Source organism: Symsagittifera roscoffensis, chromosome 4 (genome assembly GCF_963678635.1).
Source record: "Symsagittifera roscoffensis chromosome 4, txSymRosc1.1, whole genome shotgun sequence".
Classification (NCBI taxonomy): domain Eukaryota; kingdom Metazoa; phylum Xenacoelomorpha; order Acoela; family Convolutidae; genus Symsagittifera; species Symsagittifera roscoffensis.
Window position 1 is genome coordinate 45,225,000 of NC_087065.1, and position 27,595 is coordinate 45,252,594.

A 27,595-nucleotide genomic window follows, 5' to 3' on the forward strand; every position below is an offset into this window, starting at 1 on the left:
AATGTTTCCATATACGACTCGACAAGAGTCTGATATCCTTTCATCGGAATCCAAAATGTTATCGTTTCCAAATTAAAAGAACCCTCTAATAGGTAAAGGAACATCTTGGATAAGGATGTAACATCAAAATCTTTCGCAGCAATGCTTATAAACAAATGTTTTATGCTTTTGCATTCAATGAAGAGGTGTAACAATTTGTGACTTGTTTTCAGAGTGTGGCACGAGGGTGGTAAAGTAAAATTCAAGCCAAACGGGATTTCGGAGTGTTAATGAGCTCAAGAGACCAAAAATATTTTTCTTCTAGTTTTGAATTTTCGCGATATTATAGAAAAAATAGCCTTGAAGCTCTTTGTACTTTCAAAACATAGAGGCGATGCGAAGCTTCGCATATCTTTCGATAACAAATTTATATGCCGTAGGTTCAGGCGCTAAACAGCGACAAGTTTTATAAAAACATCTTCAAGTAAAACATCTATAAAACATCTCCTTTGTTAATGCGAGGAGTTTGAGAAAAATGCAAAAATCATTTTTTGCGTAAAAATTTCGCAATAAAAGCACATTAAAAACTTAAAACAAAATTACACGGCAGCATTCAATTCGTTCTACTGACAAGACGAGCCAAAACGCAAAATAAACCTTGAAAAATTGTCTTTAAATGGTAAACTCTGCTAACATTCTTGGAATTCAATTATCTGCACCATTACATAAAAACATAGCCAACAGACAGTTGGAAAAGATTCAATGAACGCAAGAAAACAGAAAAAAATACTGATTAGAAACTTCTAGGAAAACAAAGAGATGTCCTTAAAGCTCTTCGAATTTCTTAAACAACTAGCGTGTAACGCAACTCCGGTACTCATAATAAACCGCATATATTGAAAATAAGATCTGCTTTCTTTGAGTGTAATCCGACAGCACCCAGTTGAAAGGTTCGTAATAAAAAATTTTGCAAAGTTTTCTTAAGTTTTTCATAGAAACTTTGAAGCACCATAATATTTTGTGAAGTTTTTTAGAAGTTCTTCGAAAAATTTTAAATGAACTAAGAAACGTCACATCTGGGAAATTAAAACCAATTGAGCAGTCGCATTTGGACGCAAGATTTGCAACTTTTGAGAGTACTCTTATAGTACCCAATTACAACATTGGGAAATTCAAATTTTGAGAAACTTCACCTTTAGTTTTTTTAAAAAAGGTATTTTTTGAGAACCAAAAAAATTTCACATCTCGAAAACTACCATGGTTTCAGCAGTATTATTTGATGGCAATAATCGCAATCTTTGAAAGTGCTCTGACAGCAGACAACTAGATGGTTGGGAACTTCACTTTAGTGAATTATTTTGTAATTTAGTGTTCTGGAAATTTCAAAAAAATATCACAAAAATCGTCTTATCTTTTTAACTAAAAAGAGTAAGGCATTTTAAGATTTGGGCATTTTCAGAATTGGAGGCCGAATTTGCCATCCCAGAGATTACTCTGACTGCCCCCCAACTACAGGTTAGGAATATGAAACTTTGAAGAAAAAAAATATTTAATTTTCATGAAAATTTTTTTTTAAAAATCACCCTGACAAATCTTCACTACATAGATCGTAATTTCAAGTTTTGTGAAATTTTTCAAATCTAAGTATTCTGAAAACCCTAAAAAGCGTCATATCTCGAAAACTACAAAATATTTGAGCAGCCATATTCAGTGGCAATATTCGCAACCCCATGAAAGTACCCTCACAGATTCCAATGACAGGATTGAGATCTTCAACGTTTCGGAATTTTTTAACATCCGTTTTTTTGAAAACTTCGGAGAAAATCCTAAAAAAACGTCATATCTTTAAGACTACAAGGATTTGAGCAGCCATAATCAGAGGCAAGATTCGCAACCCTTGAGAGTACTCTCAAAATATCCAACAACAGGAATGAAATTTTCAACGTTTTGGAATTTTTTAAAATCTAGTATTTGAAAAAATTTTTGAAAATAAAAAAAACATCATATCTCGAAAACTACAAGGAATTGAGAAGTGAGATTTGAAGGCAAGATTCGGAATCCCTGAGAGTGCCCTGACATTTCAAAAACTGAAAATTGCCTATCTCGTAAACTAAAAGGATTTGGTTATTCATATATGGAAGCCAGAATCGCAAAACCAGGGAAAACTCTGACAAGATCCAACTATTAGGTTGCTTATTTCAAACTTGATGAAAAAAACACTAAATTTAAACTGGGATATCTAAAAAACTTAAACTACAGCAATATACGATATAGCTTAAACGTGAAAAAACTCTTTTGTCAAACATGCAAAAATAATACGTTGAAAAAGCCTAAGCATGACGAGATAGTGAAGCCCGTATTTAAACATACAATAGATAAAAGATAGATAGATGAGAGTTAAAAAATTAGGAGACGGGTAGACAGACGTGATCAAATTAATTTAAAAAGCAGGTATACAGACAGACAGACAGACAGGCAGGCAGACAGACAGACTTAATTTGGCCTCGCAAAAAATTACTGAAAATTAATGACCTTGCGGAAAACTAATTGAAACATTTTCTTAAGCATTGCAATATATGATATAGCTTTAACATGAAAAAACTCTTTCGTTAAACATGCAAAATTATTATGCTTAAATATGGGAGATAGCTGTCACTCGCATTTAAATATAGTATAGATAGATATATATGTATAGATAGATAGATAGATAGATAGATAGATAGATAGATAGAATGATAGATAGATAGATAGATAGATAGATAGATAGATAGATAGATAGATAGATAGATAGATAGATAGATAGATATAGATAGATAGATATAGATTTATGATTGACACTAATTGCTAAAATTAACTCCATTTGAGAAAATGGATAAATAACTGATTTTTATTGCCGGTAAATCTGAAAACTAATATCCACTTTCGAAACTATAATTCGGTCACCTTTTTCGTGACCTTTACACTTTCACTGCTCGATATTGGACTTTACTTTCCATGAAAACAACTAATTACTTGACGTATTAACTCATGAGCAAAGCCGCAAGCTGGCGCAGGTCCCAATCAGAAAATCAGAAAGATATCAGACTATTGCAGCCCTCTATCTTTGAGTTTTTCAAAACTTGGAATAACGAAAATTTCCGTGACCTTAACATTTTTGTTGTTCGATATAGGTAGTTGGTTTTCAATCTACCAAAGGAAATGAAATGAATTTAAAAAAAACCAGAAGTCAAACTGCGAAAAATTAAATTTGAGCCAGAACACTTTCTATAAAAAGATCATCGCGACCTATACAAGAGCCTGATCTAGGTTCAGCGACAATTAAACATCATAAGAACTTTTTTTAAAAGAAAATTACTTTGAGTTAACACAAGCGAAGCGGAGCATCGCACAACTTGCGATACAACACAAACATCAAAAAACACACAAAAAAACACAGCACAAGAAAAATCAGTAATGTGGCAACTAAACCAACAACCTTTGAATTGAAACCAATTGAACCGAAAAAAAAATTAATTTTTTTTTCTAAATCTTTCAGGTCCTCCACCTGAAATTAGATTGAACACAACTTGTTCTTGCAACTACAATGATAATTGTCAACAGCAAAATCCTTCGATTTAAATTCGAATTTTCAAGAAATTGACCATTTCAGTCAGCAGCATAGTCAGCAAGTGATTCAACTGATTTTGTTAAATTAGTTAACTAAAAAAAAATTATATTCCAGTTTGATAACGCTTTACAAGCGGAATTATGTTCAGTTATCAAAAAACAACTCCTGACAGGATTCAAGTTTTGGGCCGGGGGATTGTCAGGCATGCACAAACGTTACCTTGAGGCTTAACGTGCAGCATGACACAGAATTTGAATTAATTGTGAACCAAGCTATTAAAAGACTAGTTTAAGAAGTTATACTTCTCAAACACTATCGACAACACGACAAAAAAGCAGGTCTATAAATTGAAATAAGAATATAAAGAAACAAGCCTGGAATTAGTTTAAAAAATCTTCCACGCGACGGATTCAAACCAGCGACCTAGAGAGGGCTACCAGTGCGAGAGTGATCGCAAAAAACTAACTGGGCCCCTATGTAAAAAAGACTCCTTCAAAATTCAGACTCCTTCAGACTCCTCAGCCACGGACACTAACAATCGGCAAGAACTAGCCACAAAAAAGCAGACAACAGATGCAATGAAATCTGTTACAGATCGTGATTATACTAAAGTTAGTCGGAAAAAAGAATGTTCTTATTTATGTACTACTTATTTCAGTGGTTATAAAAACAAATTGCATAATTAGTTTACAACAATCAATCATAGCCAATCGAAGATTGGAAGAGTAATGAACGCAATTAAACATAAAAAACACCAACTTTGAAAAAATTTCCACTTTCGAATTTCAAAGAAAATAGATAGCCTTTAAGCTCTTTATATTTCTAGAAAGATTTATGATTGGCGCTTTTTTGATAACATTAACCCAACTTGAGAAAACTGGATCAACAGGAAAAGTTTTTATTCCGCTGGAAATCTAAAAATTAAGTTCCACTTTCGAAATTAGAAATCGTTCACGTTTTTTCACGCCATTTTCACGTTTGTATTGGGAGAGTGCTATTTACGTAATTTTCAGCAGATAAAATTCAACTGAACTCAAAAATGGCATATATATATATATATACCTAAGTGCATTTATATTTTAAGACTTTTTCTGAAAAAAAATACAAAAAAAACAGCAAGACCTATAATAATATAATAATAACAAAGGATTTAGGAATATAATCCATGGGTTCGCATAAAACCCAGTCATTGCATTGTTCAAAATTTAGTTTTCAGTTATAAGTGTAGGTTTCTTCAGGTCTCTACAGTTGTTGCATTCGCATAAAATGCGTCAAGTGTATGTATCTGATTCGTTGTAGCAAGTTTTCAAAAACTTTGTATACATTCCTAGAAGTCTGTTTTTGCATTCTGGGTCAAACAATATGTCACATTTGAAGTATTCGTTGTACAGACTAGCAAGACGACATGCCCGAAACCAGAAATCCGACTCGCACTTCTTCAGACGCATTTGTTTGCAGACGAAATTTCGTGTCATTTGAGCTCTTCGGTTTCCAACGTCAGTGATGCTTACATGGCTTCTCCAGTCAATGTCAACTTTTCCAGCTAGTATTTTTGCAAACAGCAATCCAACATGAAGCTCTTGGTATAGAGACAAAGGAAGGATGTTAAGTTTTACGAGTTTGTCTTTATAGGATATATGGCTATAGCTTGTCATGAAAATCCACGAGATCGCTTTCCGCTGCACACTTTCTATGATTTCTAAGTCACCTTTTGATGGTTTTCAGATAGCTGAACCATAGCACAGAATTGGCACAACGTAAGAGATGTATGCGTTTTTTCTGGTCGCGAAATTCGCCTTTGAGAGATTCCTTTTGAGTACAAAGAGAGCGTTAAAGGCTTTTTCAGCCCTTTTTTTGCGTGTTGCGTCCAAAAGAGCGTGTCGGTTATCAGGATGCCCAGATCTTTCATTACTTCAGTGGTTTCGAAACTGTAATTGGGGAGTGCAATCGTAGCTGATCCTTTGATACAGAGAACTTTGCTTTTCGTCAGGTTCATTGACATGCAGTTTTCCTCGCACCACCTCCAAAGTCTCCTAACATCTATGTTGAGAGTTAAAGGGTTGTAATCAACAATTTTGTAGTCGTCTGCATAACCAAATGTTGCGGACATGACACAGGACGGTAGATCATTTATGAAGACTAGGAAGAAAAGCGGCCCGAGTATAGAGCCCTGGGGAACGCCGCTGAAATTGTGTCATTCAGCCTCACTGTTTGCTTCCGGTTCGAGAGGTAGCTGTGTATCAGAGATAAACAATTTCCTCCAATTCCAGAAGTCGATAATTTCTCCATGAGGATTCCGTGCGAGACTTTGTCAAATGCCTTTTGAAAGTCCAAGTAGAAGGTGTTCAGGTAGTTGCAGTTTGGCAAATCTAGGCAGCTAAATATCTCGTGTAGATACTCTATTAGGTTTGTTATCGTCGATCGTTTAGGTCTAAAACCGTGTTGGTCTGGTGTTAGGGTTGGGTAGACAATTGGGGCCAGTTTCTCAAATATTAGTTTCTCAAGCAGTTTTGACACTGCTGAGAGCAGGCTGATCGGCCTGTAATATGATACGTCTTGTTTATCCCCGTCTTTGAAAATTGGTGCGATTTCGCTGATCTTCCATTTTGTTGGAAATATCGCTTTATTTGCAATCAAGTTGAACAGTAAGTGAAATAATTTTGGTAATGACTTTGAAAAGTTTTTTATGAGTATTACCAATCATGTCTGGTCCATTGGCCTTATTTACGGGCAGCTCGTTTAGGGCATCTTCTATTTCATCGATCGTGAAATTGATACTGTTCAGAAGAACGTTATCTTGTCGTTCTGCTTTCCCAACGTTGGCGTTTCGTGTGAAAACTGATTGAAAATATATGTTAAACAATTCAACTTTTTGAGCGCCTGTATTGGCTATTTTTTGATCTAGGAAGATCTCTGAAGGGATCATGCTAGACTTGGTGATCGATTTCAGATATCGTTGTATTTCGCTGAATTTCCCATTCTCAAAAAGCATTTTTTCGTGGAGATGCTGGTCATTTTGAAGGGACAGTGTTAGTTCAGTTTGAAGATTTTCAATTTTGCCTTCGTTCGATGGGGTAGGTTTTTGCTGATTTTCAAGTTAACGAATGTATTTAATTTCTTGATAAGGTACGAGGAAGAGCTTCCCACTCAAGGAGCTAGTTCAGAACTGTGTTTTGTAGTGATTGGTAGCAGGTCCTTTAGTATTTCGTGTAACCACTCGTACCAGATACCTCAAAGGTGCACCAAAAGTAGCGTCAATATTTGCGACTTAGGTTGGAAAAAAGAATAGTACAATTACACTACGCTGCTTGTGTAAAAAAACTGATTCACTTTGAGAAAACTGACTCAACAGATGAATCCGCTGTAAAATCTGAAAATCAAAAGTTATTTAAAACTAAGACCCAGGCTCAATTTTTCGCGCCTGGAGAGCATTAGTTTTCTTGTTTTTATCAAATGAGCCGCCAAAATAAAATTTTAAACGAAGACACCCGGCCTAAATGAAAACTCACTTAGGTCATTAACACTTAATTACCTGAATACCAATGCGAATACGAACTGCTGTGTGAATATATGCTGAGTTCCAAAAGCATCAAGTTAGGAAAATGCGTTTGGATGAACCCAGGTACCAAAATAAATTCATCTCTCGATTGAAAATAAACGATCAATTTTTCAACAGTAGGGAAAAGAGGCAATTTTTTTATCTCGCCCCTGCAAAACGCGTAGAAACTTACTTGGCTCAATAGAATAAATAAAGACCGTCTTCAATATTTTTGCACGCACTAACTCTGTTCTTAGAGAAACTGTCATTTCGTCCAAACAAATTTCCTTTAAATTGGGAAAATTTTGGATTACTTTTTGCAAATTGTTAGATTCAAATTCCTCGCTTGTTGTTGTTGTTGTTGTTGCCTAGGTGCCCGTAGTTTGGCCCTCCTCTTGTCCCTCATTTGTGGCTTCTTCTGTATCGAGTTGCAGGAAAGCAGCTGCTTCGATCGGGTTTTCCCAGAGTGCGTGGGGGGTGATTGTAGTCGGGTTTGCGCTGCACCTGAATAGGTGACCCGTTGTGTGGGTTTCTGAGTTGCACTGTGGGCATGTTTCTGGGGTTGATTCATCTAGTCTGTGTAGGTAGCTTTGTAGGAATGGGGAGTAGCCGCTCCGTAACTGGGCAAGGGTCCGTCTAGTACCTCTCGGCAGTCGTAATTCATCCTTGCTCAGTTTGGGGGCTGGTTCGTCGAGCACTTTGTTGTTGTCCCGGTTGTCTAGGGCGTCTTTGACCTCATTTGTGTGCACTTTTTTGAGGAGCCCTCTGTAGTCCTCTTCGGTAACGTGCGTGTCGTCGTCTTCTTCTGAATCGGATGTTTCGAGGAGTGCAGTGATGTACCTCTCGTACCTGCTGAAGAGCGTTTCCTTCATGTTTCTGGGCGGTTCCGGTCGGTCTAGCAGCCTGTTGCCAGGGTGTCCTTCGAGATGATGGGCTAGCTGGTGCTGGACTGCTTTCATACGAATATGCCGCCTGACAGGTAGAATTTTCGTCTCGTCGTGCAGGTGCTGGATAGCGGTCATCGTGGTGCATCCTGTGGCCACTCTTAGGGCTGAGTTTTGGACTTTCTGCAGCGTTTCTACGTGGGTCTGTGCAGCGATCGGAGTCCAGACTGGTGATGCGTACTCTAAGACGGGCCTGATGAAGGCTTGGTAGGCTACTATGAGGGTTTCCTTGCTCTGTCCCCAGGTAGTTCCTGCCAGCGCTTTCAAGATATTCACTCTGCTCCTTCCTCTAGCTGCGGCTAGTTTGCAGTGTGGGCCGAATGTCAGGGCTGTATCGAAGGTGACGCCTAGTATTTTTGGTGTTTTCGCTAGAGTGAGGGCTTTCCCGTTGATCTTCACGTCTGGTGTGATTTTGTGTTCTTTGGTGCTGGGCGTGAAGAGCGTGACGGAACATTTCGGTGTTGAAATCTCCAAATCTCTAGAGTCTAGAAAATTGCAGAGCGTCGTCAGGTAGCTGTTGATGTCTTTGCTTAGTGTCTCTATGTCGGTCCCAAGGGCGAAAACTGTGAAGTCGTCAGCATAGGATACTAAGAAAATTGTCGGTGGAGGCATTGGAGCATCTGCCACGTAGAAATTGAACAGCGTAGGAGCCACAACCGATCCTTGTGGAACTCCAAATCTGACAATACGACTGCTTGACACCGTGTCTCTGAACAGTGTGCGGGCCTGTCTACCGTGCAGGTACGTGGCTAACCAGCGTACAAGTGCTCCTGGAAGCGTGGAATCGTTAATCAGCTTGAGGAGGGTAGCGTGACACACAGTATCGAAAGCTTTCGAGAGGTCTAATGCAACGAGAACAGTACGGGCAGCGGGTTTTCGTTGATTGAAGCCGTCTGCGATTACAGTTGATAGCTCATTGAGCGCTGTGACTGTTGAGTGTCGCGGTCTGAAGCCGTGTTGATGTTCTGCCGTCTTGAGGTGTTTCTGGAGTATCGGGAGAAGGCACTTCTCGAGTATCTTGACTGCGGGGCAAAGAAGTGATATCGGCCGGTACGAGGCACTCTCATTGGCGGGTTTTCCTGGCTTCAGTAGTGGGATAATGATAGAAGTCTTCCAGATGGCGGGTATTAAATTCCTCGCTTAAATCGTCAATCTGCATTTTTCTAATCAGATTCGCATACTCCAGTGGCAAATTTGCGGCCGGGTGAAAATTGAATAGGCCAACCTCCAGCTTTATTTCTGTTTTCGAACTCAAAAGTGAGGTCAATTTTACTAGTACATCGCAAAATGCAGGCCATCCGTTTTCACCGCTGACTTTAAGGCACACTAACTGCAATGAAATTCTGAATAAATTAGAATACTTCGACGGAATTTGTTCGATGAATTGGATCGTATTGAGACTCCAGCTCTTGTAAAGGATCAACCATAAAACAACACAAACTAGGCAAGGATACACGTCAGGAGCAACAGCTCAATTGTTTAAAAACTAATACTTTTGATCTACACTTTATTTTAAAAATGAAAGCTTCCGTAATGTCAACATTCAGTTTAATATTAACTTTGAAGTAATATGGAGATTTGCTATAAATTAGTGTTTGTCCCATAAATGAGTGCTAGGAATTGTCGCTTGTTACGATTTGTCGCCTGTTACGAATTGTCGCGTGTTACGAATTGCCGCTTTACGAGGTTTGCTGCAAACTCAAATCATAACAAAAGCAACAAAAACGCTAGCTTCAGATTTGGTTCCTTTCTCAAAATTTTTCAGTCAAATTAGTAATTGCCAAATTGTAGGCAACATCCTTTTCTGTTAACGAATCTGTACGAAAATAATTAAACCTAAAACTGCACAATTCCACGTCCGACGTCATCTCAAGGTTGCCCATATTGCCAATGATTAGATATTTACTATAAAAAATCGATTAAAATTACCACTGAAATATAATTTGAGTTAGTAGAAAATCTGGTAAACTTCAATGAATGAAACTGACGACGTGCAAAGCTTAACACATAAATTTTTGCCGGTTGCTATCAAAGTAGCACCAAATGTTCCGACCAGTAATTTGGACGAAAAATTCGAAAAACTAGCACGTGACTTGTACCTAGGCTGCTTCAATCAGATTGTTGATTGTCGAAAATGTTTTGTATAACAAAAAACGACGAAGTTTAATGTAACTGAAAAATTTTGTTTCCAACTGTCAATTTGTTGCAGCTATAAAAACGCTTCTTTGCTATTTAAAAACTTGGAGGTTGTTTTCTCATATATATATATATATATATATATATATATATATATATATATATATATATATATATATATATATAAACGAAAATTACGAATAACGAAAATTAATGAAAATGTAAACAATTGAATGGGAGCTACCAACAGCGTTCTTTTTCATATATTTTTTAAATTTCATGTTCATTTATTATAAGTTTTCGTATTTTGAATTCAGACGAAAAACTTTATTGTGGCTAACAGCAAAAAGCATAAAACTTTGCACTTTCTATATTGTTGAAGTAGCTCAAAATGAAAACTATTTTTAATAGAATTCATTTTTATCATTTTTCAATTGAAATAAATCATTTTTATAACGAGATTCTTGATCAACTTAACTTAGCTATTCAATTTCATAAGCCAGTACTTACAATTGATTAATAAGATCAATAATACTGTTGAAAAAAGCATATCTCGGAAAATGAAAATCAGGTTTGCAACCTATGGGAGTACCCAGTAAGCATCGTTGGCTTAGGAAATTAACTTTTGAAAATTTGAAGAAATCATGAAAATCGGCAAGTCTCGATATAGTGGAAATTATATATATTTGAGCGGTCATAATTAGAAAACATATTTGAAATTCCTTGCAGTACTCTGAGAGCGCCCCTTAATAGAGTTGAAAAATTCTAATTATGAAATTTTTCAAAAAGTATATCAGAAATTATTAAGACTCGAGCAGTCATAATAAGAGGCCATATTCGAAACTCAAATTTTATGAAACATGTTTTTTTTATCTTTTGAAACCACAAAAAAATATATTTCTAAAAAAACGGTCAAGTGTTCAAAAACTTTCGAAAATTGATAACTTTTTTCGGCAAAATGCAGGTCGTCGCCGCTTAAGCAGAGAAGATTCCGAAAACCGGGTTTCTCAATTGAACACAACATGAGAATTGGCACGGTAGTTTTTGAGTGAATATTCCAAAAAAGGTCAAAGTTTCAAAGCTTTGATTTGGTTGAAAGCCATAACTTGTTTCTAATATAAATAATGCGCAACCAATGAAACAAGTGTGCTTTCAACCAGCTGTTCTTTTGAATAAACCTTAAATCAGATTTGGCAGGATAGTCATCCAGTTAAGTCCAAAAAACGGTCAAAAAACAAATAACTTGTCATGTCTGAGAATCATAGTTTTTTGCGTGTGAAAAAGTGGCTACTCACGCAGAAGAGACTCTTGCAACCTGCAATTTCGATTGAAACATCAAACTCAAAACTGGGAGGGTAGTTCTCAAAAAAATCAAAAAGTTACAAAAAACGGTCAAAAAGTCAAAATTTTGACTTTCACGATGGCCGTAAATTTTTGTGTCAAAAAACTTGGGCGTAACCGGTATGTAAAAAAGCTTCCCAAAATGACTTCTTTACCCCTCTAATGGAAAAACCATCTACTCCTTTGTGTGTCTACATGCTCTGTTAGTTTCTTTTTATACCGTTCACCTCTGTCTGCAGCCTTCGAAAAAATCTGTGCGGGATTATGTGACCCAGATTCTGGATTCAATCCACAGAACGATTTGTGGGAAGGCCCTTAGCAATTTTAGAAAATTGGTTAAGTTTTTGAGAAAAATAAAAACTGTAAAAAAAACCAATCCCACACGTTTATAACTTCCGTTTTTATCAAATACAAATAAAAAGACGTTTGAATTTAAAATTAGCAATGAACAAACTTACGAAGTGGGAAAAAGCCGACAACCTTTGAGCAGACACCAGTTGAGCCAAAAAAAATGTTTTTAAAATTTTCAAGTCCCCCCTGAAACTGCAATGAACATCACTTGTAATTACCATGATACGTGCTTACAGCGCAAGAAAAATCCGAGGTACGGCTACTAAGACAAAACTTGAGCAGAACTTAGAAAGTCCGTAATGGAACAATTATTTCAATTACATTCATACTGAAAAACCAACCAAGTCCAGCCGGTATTCAAACCCATGAGTTCGGGTGCAAAGGTGACGGCCTGACCTCTCGGTCAAGAACGAAGGAACCTGGAAGTTGATAATAAACAATAAAGCCAGTTGAAAATTTGTAAGTTTGTGCGGGGAAAATTATAGTTCTCCATTACAAGACATTTGCTTTCGCATGTGTAATCACACCCCCCATAAATTAGAGAATCTCAAAATTTGTGAAAATTTTGAGGCAGGAACTCCAGCACCTTGGAACTAATCCGGCCGCATCTCGACATAAGGCTACAAATTTCAAATTTTGTAACATCAGCATTGAAAAAACGAAAAAAAAAACGGAGGGTTATGGGGCATTCGCGCTCCAACAGATGTATGATTAAAACCGTAAATGGAGGATAAAACTTGCATTCAACTGCTCCTTTGAACATAAAGACGTACTTCAACAATTGTATCTTTTAAACGCTGACTTCAGTAGAAAATTTTAACATGTCAACATATGGACTTCTTAAACATGTGTCAAGTGAAAATCCAATTAAATTATAATAGTGTGTAACAAACCTCCAAAGTTTCAAACAGACTAGCGTAAAAAGCACCTCCGGTGCTCATGATAAACCGCATATATTGGAAATAAGATCTGCATTCTTTGAGTGTGCTTTGACAGCACCCAATTACAGGGTTCGTAATTACAAATTAAGTTTTTTTATTCAAGTTTTTTATACAAATTTTGAAGTTTTTCGAAAAATTTAAAATGAACTAACAAACGTCACGTCTGGGGAAAACAAAAAGCAATTGAGCAAACGCATTTGGACGCAAGATTTGCAACTCCTGAGAGTACTCTTACAGTACCCAACTACAACGTTGGGAAATTCAAATTTTGAGAAATTTCACCTTAAGTTTTCTAAAAAGAGGTATTTTTTTGAAAACCAGAAAAAATTTCACATCTCGATAACTACCAAGATTTGAGCAATCTTATTAGATGGCAATATTTGCAATCTTTGAAAGTACGCTGACAGCACACAACTACAAGGTTGGGAATTTCACTTAAGTGAACTATTTTGTAATTAGATTTTCTGAAAATTTCCAAACAAAATCACAAAATCGTCGTATCTCATTGACTAAAAATATTTGAGCATTCTTAATTGGAGGCCGAATTTGCAACTCCTGAGATTACTCTGACAGCCCCCAACTGCAGGTTAGGACTATCAAACTTTGAAAAAAAAACAAATTTATTTTTCATAAACTTTTTTGAAAAAAAAAAAACACAAATAACGTCAGTTCTCGAAAACTACAAGAATTTGAGCAGTCATGTTTGGAGGCAAAAATCGCAACTCCTGAGAGTACCCTGACAGAGCCTCACCACCGAGATGGGGATATCAAACTTTGTGAAATTTTTTATATTTTAATTTTCTCAAATTTTTTCTTAAAAATCCTTAAAAAAAAAACGTCATATCTCGAAAACTAAAAGGATTTGAGCAGTCATTTTTGGAGACAAAAATCGCAACTCCTGAGAGTACCCTGACAGAGCCTCACCAACGAGATGGGAATATCAAATTTAGTGAATTTTCTTATATCTTAGTTTTCTGAAATTAAAGAAAAATCCTAAAAAAACGTCATAACTCGAAAACTACAAGGATTTGAGCAGCCATAATTAAAGGCAAGATTCGCAACCCCTGAGAGTACCCTCACAAAATCCAACATCAGGATTGAGATCTTCAACGTATTCGAATTATTTAAAATCTAAGTTTTTGAAAATTTCGGAGAAAATCATAAAAAATGTCATATCTCGAAAACTATAAGGATTTGGTTATTCATATATGGAGGCCAGAATCGCAAAACCTGGGAAGACTCTTACAACATCCAACGATTGCTAACTACAAAGTTGACGAAATAAACACTGAATTTAATCGGGAAAATCGATAAAAAAAACCTTAACCATTGCAATACACGATATAGCTTAAACATGCAAAAAAATACGATGAAAAAGCTTAAACATGGCGAGATAGACAAGCCCGCATTTAAATATATAATAGATAGATAGATAATAGATTTGATAGAAGAACGTTAAAAAATTAGGAGACGGGTAGACAGACATATTCAAATTAATTTAAAAAAGCAGGTATACAGACAAACAGACAGACTTAATTTGGTCTCGAAAAAAATTACTGAAAAATTCATGACCTTGCGTAAAACTGATTACAAAATTTTCTTAAGCATTGCAATATATGATATAGCTTAAACCTGAAAAAATTCTTTCGTTAAACATGCAAAATTATCAAGCTTAAACATGGGAGATAGCTGTCACTAGCATTTAAATATAGTATAGATAAGTGAACAAGAAAGTGCTTATACAAAAAATATAATTAAAAAAATACCGAAAGGAATGCAACCGTTAAAAAAGACGGGGGCATCCAACCACCACTTTAACTTCATAATTTGAAACAAATTCAATTCAAAAATCATTAAAAGGATTCATAATCCAGCATATTTATTTTTAAAGTAACAGGCTCTTTTTTATTGATTTAATTGTAAAAATATGAAAAAAAATTTGAGCGAGAATATTGGGATACGAGGCCACATAGGCATCCACTGGTACTAAACTGACATCACCCCACCGAATGGTCGACAATTTCAAGTTTTGAAAAATCTTAACTTGAAATTTAACGTTTGAAAAACTTCAAAAGAGATAAAAACGTCATATCTAGGAAAGAAAGAGGCATTGAGCAGTCATATTTTGATATCAAACAACCTTAGAGTACCTTGAGCATCCCGCAATAGTGTGGAAAGTTTCGAATTTGGAAGTTACTTTATAGCTTAAGTTTTCAATAAAAAATGAAGTACAAACATAGCCAATTGAAGATTGGAAAAGAGTGATGAACACAAGTAAACATTAAAAAAACACTGACTTTCTTGAAAAAATCTCAACTTTCAAACTTCAAAGAAAAAAACAGATGCTCTTTAAGATTCTGCGCTTTTTTAATAACATGAACCAATTAGAGAAAACTGAATCAATAGGTAAAATTTATATTGGGTGAAAGTAAGATGACTTCAGCAATCAAATTTGTAGGCAACATCTGCAATTTTTGAGTATACCCAGAGAACACTTAACTGTAGGGTTGGAATTTCAAATTTCCCAACGCTTTTTTTTCAAGTTTCAAAAATTTTGAAAAAACGTCATATCTCGAAACCGGAAGCAAATGAGCAGTCACTTCTGGAGGCAAGATTTGCAACCCCAGAGAGTAACTCGACTGCACCTGACTACCTGGTTAGCAATTTCAAATTCATAAATAAATTTCAAAAATCATATCATATCTCGGAACAAAACTTAAGATTTGAGCAGTCGTAATTGGATGCTAGGTTCGCAATGCATGAAAGAGTCCTAACAGCACCTCACACGACTATAGTGTAGATAATCTCAATTTTTGGTAAATTTTAATATACAACTTCTTCGAACATTTTTTGAAAAAGTCATAAAAAATGTCATATCTCGAACACTAAAAAGATTTGAGCATTCATATTTGGAGGCACCATTTGAGACGCCTGAAAGTATCCTGGCAGCAACTCACACTATCGAGTTAAGGATTTCAATTTTTGTCTATTTAAGAATATAATTTCTTTGAGAATTTTTTGAACCATAAAAATGTCACATCACGGAAACTATGAAAATTTAGCAGTCAAAATTTGTCGAAACAGTTGGAACCCCAGAGAATACCCTGACAGCACCCAATTACAAGCCTGAAAATTTCAACTTTTTGTCAATCTTTAATGTATGACTAGCGTACTACGCACCTCCGGTGTTTCGAATTTTTAGCAAATCATTCAAAACCACATATATTGAAAATAAGATCTGCATCCTTTGAGGGTACCCTGACAGCATCCAAGTTTTCTGAATTTTTTTCATACTAGATTTCTCTGAATAAATCAAAATAGATTGAAAAAACCACCCTCGAAAGATTGATTTCTTAAGAAAAAGCGGCAGACTCAGCAACAAGAAATCGGTCTTACAATTGAAAACTTCCTTTAAAAAAAAGGTCTTATCGTTTTATTGCACCGAGCATGCACTCCGACTCGGTACAGCAAATCTTTGATACGGTGAACTGGTTGATTCTTTACGTTCTCAATTCCTGACACTTCTAGTTCCAAAGACTCGCATCTCCAGTTGAATTCGGAATCCAAAAGAGGCATGAGATCGTCCCATCCACTCGCTCCTCTCAATGCATATCGTTCAAGATCGAAGAAAAACAGCAGCCTCGACTCCTTAGCTATTCGAGCATTTTTTCAAGCTCAACTTGTTTTTGTTACCATTAGAAAAATTTAACTTAACCATATGAAAGAATTTGCGGCTACTTAGAATTAATTTTAAAAATAATAAGTCAAAAAAACTGCACTGGAAAAAATGCCTATTCGGTTCAGATGTTGGCAAGTTGCGCGTAGACTCATGACATCAATGACACCTGGAGAAATAAAGTTAACGCAACTTTTCAAGTGTACGAGCTTTGGCTGATCAACCAGAAACTGCATGACTCGCTCGATCACAAGACTGGGCAAAGATAGGAATGATATCTGGCGTGGAATATCCATTCTGTATCTGAAGAAGATTACAGATTAGTAGCTTAAGTAGTATTTAGTAAAGTAAATTAGAAAAAAATGATTAAAATGCGATGAAATTACAGCTGGAATAAGAATATCAAATTAAGACACCATATAAATGAAAACACGGTACTAGTATGATAGAGTGGTCCCTTGAAAACAACCAGGGCCCTAGAGAATAAGACACCTAGAGCTCTCAAATCGTTTAATGATTATGATTACGCCGTTCAGAAAGAAGTAGCAGTATATTTTCAAACATATTTCATGTTTTTTTAACCTCCTAAAACCTCCCCCTCACCATTTTAAGGTTGAAAATTTTAAAAAAAAACGCCAATAGTGGGTTTTGATGACAAATAAGTCAACCCAATTATATGATTGTTAAACCGTAAAAAGAAGTAAATGGAGCAAAATTTGATATAAACAATAGTGATTTTATAGTTTCATATAAACATGTCAAATCAACGTCATAGCTGCAAATCATGCCGTAAACCAATGATGTCTTCTGCTGAAATGTACCACTGTGTGGGATGTGACGCAAGGATGCATCTTGATACTACATGCACTGGTTTGACACCTGTGGCAGTCAATGGAATCAGGGAACTGGGAACGAGGGCCATGCTTCTCTGCAACGACTGTGTAGCAAACAACAAGAGGGACGACTTTGTTCAAGATGCTACAATTCAGCAACTTAAAGATAAGTTCACTACTGATATTATTGAGAGCAAATTTATTCCGGTCGTCAATACCCTAAAGCCTGTAATCGAAAACACGATAGAACAAATTTTCAATTCAAAAATGAATGCGCTTACCGAAAAAAGCACCGAGAAGGCAGAAGCCTTAATCAAGAAAAATAGCATGAAACAGAATGAAAAAGCAGATGATAAGAAGTCAAATAACTTTCACAATGTGTCGAAATGTCTAAGAATTCAGGGAATTCCTGAAAACAAAGAGTTTTCAAAAAATGAAAATGTTTTTCACGCAAACGAAACAATAAAAGAGATATTTGAAAAACTGCGAGTGAATGCAAACGTGGAAAATGTACATCGACTTGGAAAATTTTCAGAAAGTCGTTCTAAACCAAGAGTTACTATGGTTACACTATCTAGTGAATGGCATGCAAAATTGATATTAGCCAAAAGTGCTGAAATGTGGGATGACCTGAAAAATATGGGGTTTTTTATATTGCCTGCCCTAAGCTATGAGGATTCAAAGAAAGAAAATTTATGCCTTCAAAAAAGACGTGAATTGATAAATGCAAACGTACCACCCAGCAGCTTGAAAATTCGTAACTTCCAATTATTTAAAGACGATGTTTTGGTAAACATTGATGCTAAAAAAGCCACTGAATGACTAATGTACCTAAACTGTGTACTGTTGAATGCCAGGAGTTTATTGAAATTTGAAAGAAGAAGTAAATTTGTTTCAGCTGTATCTCATTGTGCAGCATCTGTACTTTTAGTGACTGAAACCTGGCTAAATGATCAAATTGAAGACACTGAACTCATGCTACTTGAATATTCTGTTTATAGAGCGGACCGCAAATTAACAGGTAACACTTCGAATCACGGTGGTGTTCTTATCGCAGTAAGAGATTGTTTTAATTCATATAAACTAAATCTAGATCTACCAGAATGTGCATTAGCGGTTCAAATAGAAGTGAACAATTTCAATTTCGTGATTTTTTGCGTATACAATCCCCCAGAAGATAGCAAATACAGATATAATTTTGAAGATTTCAAAAAGATTTTTGATTCGATTGTCTCCATTAAAAATCATCATGTTCTTTTATGTGGCGACATAAATTTCCCTCAAACGGATTGGAGAATTAACCAAAGCACGAGTATATATGAAAATGAAATTTTGGAATTAGTAGACGAAGCAGAAATGAATCAAATAATTGAATTTCCAACTTGTGGTTCAAATATATTAGATGTCGCTCTAATGAGGGGGTTGGAGGGTTTCGCTGAAATTTGCACGAATTTTGAAAAAAGCTATGATATAACAGATCACAGACCTATATCGCTGAAAATTGAAATAGATGTTCAAGACGAAAAACCAGTCAAAGAAAGTTTTTATAGTTTTTGCTCGGCGGACTATGATAGCATGATTGATTATATGCAGAAATATCCCTTTTCACCTATTTGTTTTACAAATATCGATAGAATGTCTGACGAAATGTACGAATATATCAACACTCTTATTTCAAGTTTTGTTCCAAAACGAACCATGCATAGACAAAAATTACCACCTTGGGTGAGTCCAAAGACTTCAAATTTGATTAAAATTCTAGAAACAAAGCGAAAACAATTCGACTCAAGGCCTACTCCCCATTTGCAGGAAACGATAACGAATTTTGAAAACAGTTTAATGCAAAATATGGAACTAGAACGAGTAGAGTACCAAGAAAGTATCTTAAGTTCTCGAAATACTAACATGATTTTCAAACATTTCAAAAACTTGAAAAAGCAGAAGTCGAGCCTACCGCGTGAAATGGAATTAAATGGTATTAAATATAAGGAGTCAGCTGAAAAAGTCGAAAAATTAAATAATTTTTTCCACTCTGTATTTACGCCGAAATTGAATTTTAAAGTAACAGACATTGCTTGCGAAAATGCTTCCCTCATAAATTTTGACATATCTCAAAACAAAATCCGAGAATTGTTGACTAAACTGGATGTAACAAAAAGTAAAGGCCCGGATGGCCTGCCGCCTTGTTTTTTGAAAAGTTTAGCTAAACCGATGAGCTCCATTTTAAATGCTATTTTCAAAAATATCAAGAGGTTACGATGTGTATCTAAATTCTGGAAAAGTGCTGCTATTTCGCCCATACACAAAAAAGACGACAAAAGGCAAATAAAAAACTACAGACCTGTCTCGTTATTAACAATTATCTCTAAAGTGCTCGAAAAATGCATGTACGAACCACTTTACGATCACTTTCAAAAATACATGAAATCAAGTCAACATGGTTTTGTTAAAAAGAAGTCGGTTGTAACTAATCTGTTAGCATTTTTACAACGAGTTTACGAGGCGCTGGATAAAAATCCGAACGATGAAGTGCTCGTTTATTACACCGATTTTTCAAAGGCATTCGATAAAGTGCCCCATTTTGAATTGTTGAAAAAAGTGGCGAATATTGGAGTAGGGGGATGTTTTTTGGAAGTCTTAGCGAGCTATCTTGAAAACAGAACGCAGTGGGTAAAATGTGACAATGTATCATCCTCTTCTAAATTAGTTACAAGTGGAGTTCCTCAAGGGTCTCTGCTGGGGCCGTTACTGTTTTGCATTTTTATAAATGACCTGCCAGAAGTGCTAAAATTCACTACTCCCTTCATTTATGCAGACGATTTAAAACTTTTCTCGGCGGGCCTATCCAAATTTGAAATACAATCAGATATATCGGCTTTAGAAAATTGGGTGAACGGAAACAAAATGGAGTTGGCTCCTGACAAATGCAAAGAGCTGATTTTTCGAGGAAACTCAAATTCAATTCAAATCAATGGGCATATGCTTGAATCAGTAGAAACAATAAAAGATTTGGGGGTACATATTGATACAACCCTAAGCTGGTCAAATCATCTAATGGCGAGAATGAAAAAAGCAAATCAGATTTTCTATTTTGCTAAAAGAAATGTGGCAAAAGGGGTTTCACAGAAAGTAAAATTGGGTGTTTACAAGTCAGCGGTTTTACCACTTTTAACATTTGCATCTTCGTGTTTTAATATATGCCGCGCAAATTTATCAAAACTTGAACGATTCCAGAAAAGAGCGCTAAAATGGGTAACAAACAGTTATGAGAGTGATTATCTAACGTTGTTAAAACGAACGAATACATTGCCCCTTACTATGTTCATACAGCTATGCAATCTATTGAACCTATCGAGCTTTTTTCACAGTGAAAACGATTTACAAATACGACTATTAACCAACAAGTCTGCCTCAAATACAAGACAAAATGATGGCCCGACATTAAGCCTTAAAAAAGTCCGCACAGAAAAAGCTCGCGCTGAGTTTTGTTTCAGGCTGTCTCGGGTGGCCAATCATCTACCTGGAACAGTAGATTTCTTCAATCCCACGGGGCTAAAAAACAGACTCTTGAATTTTATGTGGACCTATCAAATGGCGAAATTCAATGAGGCGAATCCTTGCACATGGATACTGTTTTGTGATTGTCGAAACTGCAGGGATGTATGGAAGACGTTTTAAGAAGAAATGAACTGGGAGCAGTCCCATCAGAAGTATTTCTGAGAATCCACAACAACAACAACAACAACATTACAATTTTCAATCTGAAAAATTTCTGGCTGAACATATTTTGCAAGATTTTTGAAATGAATAATTTATGTACCAGTCGGTCATTTTAGGAAGTTTGACCTTGAGCAACGCAAAAGACATGATTTTGGGGTGAAATGGAATTTTTCAAAAATTCGAATTGAGGATGTCATGCTCAAGTTTCTCGCGACAACTTAAAATATTAGAAAATAAGAGAAGATTCGAACTACAATCGCGGGAAAGTTGTCAAAAATAGCAGCGGGAAATTGCTATTCGCAATTTCCGGTATCCTGAACCTCAAAAATAGGTATACTGTCGTTTTCTAGACAAACTCTCATTGCGCTGATATTTACCAGGATATCTGCCAATTCCTCTGCAGTGCAAGCTCGGTAAAGGTTTTTGAGGTGGCTGTTGATAGAAATATTGATGATGTCGTGTCACACAAACACTTGACGTTTATCTGCTAGAAGTGCCCTGCAGAGTAGGTTTGCGAAGTTTTTCTGTGGATCTTTGATGTTCGGGATTAAGTAAAGTCCCGGTATTGCTGATATTTTGGACAGAAGTTGTTAATTTTCCGGGCTGCTATGTTGTTCCAGGCAGTATTAGGGGGAGATAGCCGCCCTAATATAGAACTTATCAGTTCTCACATAATAAAATCAAAAAAGATCATGAAATCATATGATTTTTTCGACTGAAAAAGGGAAAAGTAAAAAGACGACTTCTTGAAGGATAGACAGTAACTGAGAATTAGCTCAGCGCCGTAGGGTTTAAAACAATTTTACATCTAAATAAATTGAGAATGCGCTAAAATTGTAAACTCAATCAAAATTTTCTCACTTTTGAGCACCTTCAGTTTTTAAAAACCTAAGCTAATCTTTACAAAATGATCAAAAATAATAAAAAAAAATACACGTCAATAATTCAATATTTAATAAAATCAACCCAAAAAAACTCCAGAATCGATAAAATTCGGTTAAAACAAAAAACAATGCAATAACTTTAGCAAGAACCCAGCAACAAAACTAATATGTAGAAACAAAAATCTAAAAATCCTCAGACTTTTGTGGCTAAATTTTTAAAACTGTTGCATAATACTTGAGCAAATTTATTAATTTAGCAACAAATCACTGAGAGTTTTTAATTTTTTTATTTTTACAATTTAGTTTTGTTGCTGATTTCTTGCAAATATGTAAGTTATTTTAATGTTTTTTGTTTTAAGCAATTCTTTTCGATTCTGGAACTACAGCCTTAGTGTCACTAGAGCCTACAAACTCTGATTGCAATGCAATTAGATTCAAGTGATTTTAAGCAAAAATCGGAAGTAAACTTGCGTGAGGAATTCCGTAATTAGTCCAGAGCATTATTGATGATAAAAATGATTCAACAATTACGCAATCGTCTGCATACTGTACCAACGTACATCTATCATAGATACGATTTTGAAATTCCACGATAATTAGATTGAACCACCACGGACCCGGTACTGTTCGTTTCTGCATCTCTTTTTTGACTTCTATCCACCCAAAAAAAGTCCATTAAAATTACTTTTTGAACGCGTTTTTTTTTAACAAAATTTTTAATTAATGCATCAGTTTTTGTTGAAAAGACCAAAAAAGCGTGAATTTTAAACAAAAATATCTTGAAAAAAACAGTCAAAAACATTTGAAAGATCCAAGGACGCATGTTAGTTCTTGCAGTATATCAAAACCGCTATATTTAGTAAAGTAAGTTAGAAAAAATGATTAAAATGCGATGAAATTACAGCTGGAATAAGAACATCAAATTAAGACAGCATATAAATGAAAACACGGTACTAGTATGATAGAGTGGTCCCTTGAAAGCAACCAGGTCCCTTGAGAATAAGACACCTAGAGCTCTCAAATCGTTTAATAATTATGATTACGCCTTTCAGAAAGAAGTAGCAGTATATTTTCAAACAAATTAAATTTTTTTTTACCTCCTAAAACCTCCCCCTCACCATTTTAAGGTTAGAAATTTAAAAAAAAAACGCCAATAGTGGGTTTTAATGACAAATAAGTCAACCCAATTATATGGTTGTTAAACCGTAAAATGAAGTAAATGGAGCATATTTTGATATGAACAATAGTGATTACAATTTTCAATCTGAAAAATTTCTGGCTGAACATATTTTGCAAGATTTTTGAAATGAATATTTTATGTACCAGTCGGTCATTTTAGGAAGTTTGACCTTGAGCAACGCAAAAGACTTGATTTTGGGGTGAAATGGAATTTTTCAAAAATTCGAATTGAGGATGTCATGCTCAAGTTTCTCGCGACAACTTAAAATATTAGAAATAAGAGAAGATTCGAACTACAATTGCGGGAAAGTTGTTAAAAAATAGCAGCAGGAAATTGCTTTTCGCAATTTCCGGTATCCTGAACCTCAAAAATAGGTATACTGTCGTTTTCTAGACAAACTCTCATTGCGCTGATATTTACCAGGATATCTGCCAATTCCTCTGCAGTGCAAGCTCGGTAAAGGTTTTTCAGGTGGCTGTTGATAGAAATATTGATGATGTCGTGTCACACAAACACTTGAAGTTTATCTGCTAGAAGTGCCCTGCAGAGTAAGTTTGCGAAGTTTTTCTGTGGATCTTTGATGTTCGGGATTAAGTAAAGTCCCGGTATTGCTGATATTTTGGACAGAATTGTTAATTTTCCGGGCTGCTATGTTGTTCCAGGCAGTGGTAGGGGTAGATAGCCGCCTTAATATAGAACTTATCAGTTCTCCCATAATAAAATCAAAAAAGATCATGAAATCATAAGATTTTTTCGACTGAAAAAGGGAAAAGTAAAAAGACGACTTCTTGAAGGATAGACAGTAACTGAGAATTAGCTCAGCGCCGTAGAGTTTAAAACAATTTTACATCTAAATAAATTGAGAATGCGCTAAAATTGTAAACTCAATCAAAATTTTCTCACTTTTGAGCACCTTCAGTTTTTAAAAACCTAAGCTAATCTTTACAAAATGATCAAAAATAATAAAAAAAAGAAATACACGTCAATAATTCAAAATTTAACAAAATCAACCCAAAAAAACTCCAGAATCGATAATTTTTGGTTAAAACAAAAAACAATGCAATAACTTACATGTTAGCAAGAAATCAGCAACAAAACTAATATGCAGAAACAAAAATCTAAAAATCCTCAGACTTTTGTGGCTAAACTTTTAAAAAAATTGCATAATAAGTGAGCAAATTTATTAATTTAGCCACAAATCACTGAGAGTTTTTAATTTTTTCTTGTTTTTACAATTTAGTTTTGTTGCTGATTTCTTGCTAATATGTAAGTTATTTTAATGTTTTTTGTTTTAAGCAAACCTTTTCGATTCTGGAACTACAGCCTTAGTGTCACTAGAGCCTACAAACTCTTCTGAAGAAAACCTTTGAACTATTATTGCAAAGCATTTAGATTCAAGTTATTTTAAGCAAAAATCGGAAGTAAACTTGCGTGAGGAATTTTGTAATTAGTCCAGAGCATTATTGAGGATAAAAATGATTCAACAATTACGCAATCGTCTGCATACTGTACCAACGTACATCTATCATAGATACAGTTTTGAAATTCCACAATAATTAGATTGAACCACCACGGACCCGGTACTGTTCGTTGCTGCATCTCTTTTTTGACTTCTATCCACCCAAAAAAAGTCCATTAAAATTACTTTTTGAACGCGTTTTTTTTTAACAAAATTTTTAATTAATGCATCAGTTTTTGTTGAAAAAACCAAATGAGCGTGAATTTTAAACAAAAATATCTTGAGAAGAACAGTCAAAAACTTTTGAAAGATCCAAGGACGCATGTAAGTTCTTGCAGTATAGCAAAACCGTTATATGCTGAAAACTAAACATTAGTAATTCAGAAGTACCTGAGTTATATAGCTGAGGTTTAGCAAAAGGCTCTCCTAACTTTGAAAAAACATAGTTAAAAAGATTGCAATTTTAATGTCATGCCCGATCGTTTAATGCTGGATTCTACGAAACCGGAACCTCGAATTTGATTAGAAAATCTCAGTTTTTGCTGGACTGCGCTATGAAAATAATAGATGAATGCTAATGTTTTCCACGTTTGTCTTCAACTTATTTGGCCAATTGGTCACGACAAATCAAAATTTTTGTCTAACTATCTTTTAAATATTCATTTCGATGAGCTAGCGCATATTTTTGTCTCATTTTGAGTTCTCTTTGCAGTTTGAACCGAACTTATCCGTTTTCAGCGCATTTCTTGCTTTAAAATTACGAATATTTTTTTTTTCGATTTTGGCAAGTTGGTGACAAGCATAAAAAATTGAATTTATTAGTATTGAAAAAACGTTTTCTGCCTCTGTACAAAGATCAAATTGAAACAAAGGAAGAGCGGATAAAATTTTAATTTTGTAAAAAAAGTAAAAAATTATTCTCGATTTGTTTTTGGTTCGCACCAAAATAAGTGCAGCAAAAGTATCTGTTTTGTACAAGGTATCAAAGCAAAATTTGTTCTCCATTTGTCTCTAAACCTTCAATCAAAAATCAAAATGTTTTTTTTTTTGTCGAAGAACTGACTCGTGTTGCATCAATTCGAAAAAATCTTTCAATCCATTTCAAAGATGGTTGATTCCAGATTAGTTTTGCTCCAATTGCTTCAACTGAACTTTGTTACAATCACCCTTTAAAAATGTTTGGTTAGATACAGAAAAAGCAATTTCAAAATTCAAAATAAGTTGTTTCAGAAACTCAACAGCTTTCGTTCTGTTGATATTTATTCATTACTGGCGAAGTTAAAAACTGATTTGCTTACAAGCCACTATGACTCATAATTTTTGACATTCAAGACTTTTGAATCGTTTCTAAATTTTAGGGACAATTTAACTGCTATATCTAATGAAACACCATAAATTTTTCATCACCGATTGTCTGCCATGTCTGAACATCACATTTGCATGAGGTTCAAAATTCCAAAAATTCATATCAATTTTTTTTCGTAAGCCACGTTTCAGTAATTCCCAGGACTGTATTTTCATCTGCATGCGCTTTCGACTGCCACTTTGAAAATTCAAAATAAAAAAAATCAAGTTGTTTGCATTTTTCCACCATATTTTTTTATAGATTGATTCAATTGCTTTTATGCGACCTAGGTTGGTTTCTAAATCCCTGTTTTTTGTGTGAGTAGTAGAACAAAAATGAAAATTTGAGTCAGTAAAAATGATATCTACTCAATTTTTTTTAGTTTGGCTGGAAGTATATTTGTATCGAAGACAACACTACCAAAAACGATTTTCGTTCAAAGTAAGTTTTCTATCCGAGATAAAGATATTAGAATTAACACACAAAACAATCAAATTTTTTTTGAAAAACCTTACAAAGAAAAATTGAAACGTTTGTTTACACCCCAAACTTTTAGTAAGAAAATTTCTGAAATGCATTATATGGTTTTGTAAAAAACGTATCATATTGGCCGTTTCTGGATCTAAATTGGGTGGTTGATGAATTTGTTTCATTTTTGATTGGAATGTTATTTTGCATGTATTTGCTGTTCCTGATGAATTAAAGAAAAAATCTGAGTATTTGCATCAAAGATCACACATATCCAATCGAAGATTGCACCCCATCTATCAGAACTAAGAGCATCCTTAATTTGAAAAAAAACTCTCTGAATGACTAAATTATCTCTCTTCATAACTTCTAAAATTTTAAGCAGTTTAACAAAATTGTCAAAATTTCAACACTTTTCCTTTCAATTAATTTCCTATAGCGTCTAAAAGCCCAAACGTACACAACAAAATTTGTTTGGGGAGAGGCTTGTAGTGAAATAAATAAATAACGTTTTCTAGGTCACTCACTGCTACTTTTACGTCAGATTCGTCTGAAAAGCAGTCACTAAAACCAATTAGTTTACATAAGCGTTTGAAGAAATTTTTTGGTTTGCAGTTTCTTACACTTGTCACCAGTCCAAAATTTTTGTGCCCTTTAATTCTCTTGCTAGAATATTGTCAGATATTTGCTCTCCGTTTATCCTATTAACCATTGAATCGACAGGTAAAAATATTGAAGTTCTATTTTCTGGCTCTGTAAAAATGGGTTTTCTCTTTCGTGATCTGTTTCTATATCTTGGCAGATAAAAATGTTTGTTTCGACTGTTTTTATCCTGGTTTTTATCTTTAAAAGGTTTCTTTTCTTTTTTCTTCTTCCTTTTTTTCTATTCCACTTTAAAAATGGAAACTTGATTTTTTTGAACTGCCCATAGTTTTGAAATTATCCAAATGTGATTTCTTTTTATTGTCCACTTCTACCATTGTTGATGCAGTCAACTTTTTGATAAATTTCTTCAAAAAAATAATGTTTTCAATAGCATTGCAAAGTTCATGTTTCATTCCATAGGACCGCTATCGAAGTTTTTGACGTCAAACAGGGCGATTAAAGCCAGAAATTAAAAGAACATTTAAAGAACCGACTGTTCACCAAAAAAGTTAGTTGGTTGTGTCGTTACCAAAAATAAATTATTGTCG

The 27,595-nt window shown here is 35.0% G+C and overlaps 1 protein-coding gene and 1 long non-coding RNA gene across 2 annotated transcripts in view; both read right to left on the reverse strand.

Annotated features, from left to right (window-relative positions):
* Window positions 1-27,595, reverse strand: part of LOC134844191 (uncharacterized) — a 170,817-nt gene that overhangs the window by 52,059 nt on the left and 91,163 nt on the right. The window lies entirely within an intron of this gene.
* Window positions 9,204-16,812, reverse strand: LOC134844325 (uncharacterized). The gene is made up of 3 exons (XR_010162677.1): window positions 16,629-16,812; window positions 16,342-16,490; window positions 9,204-9,476 (listed from the first exon to the last, which is right to left on the reverse strand). It is a non-coding gene; the product is annotated as an uncharacterized LOC134844325 (long non-coding RNA).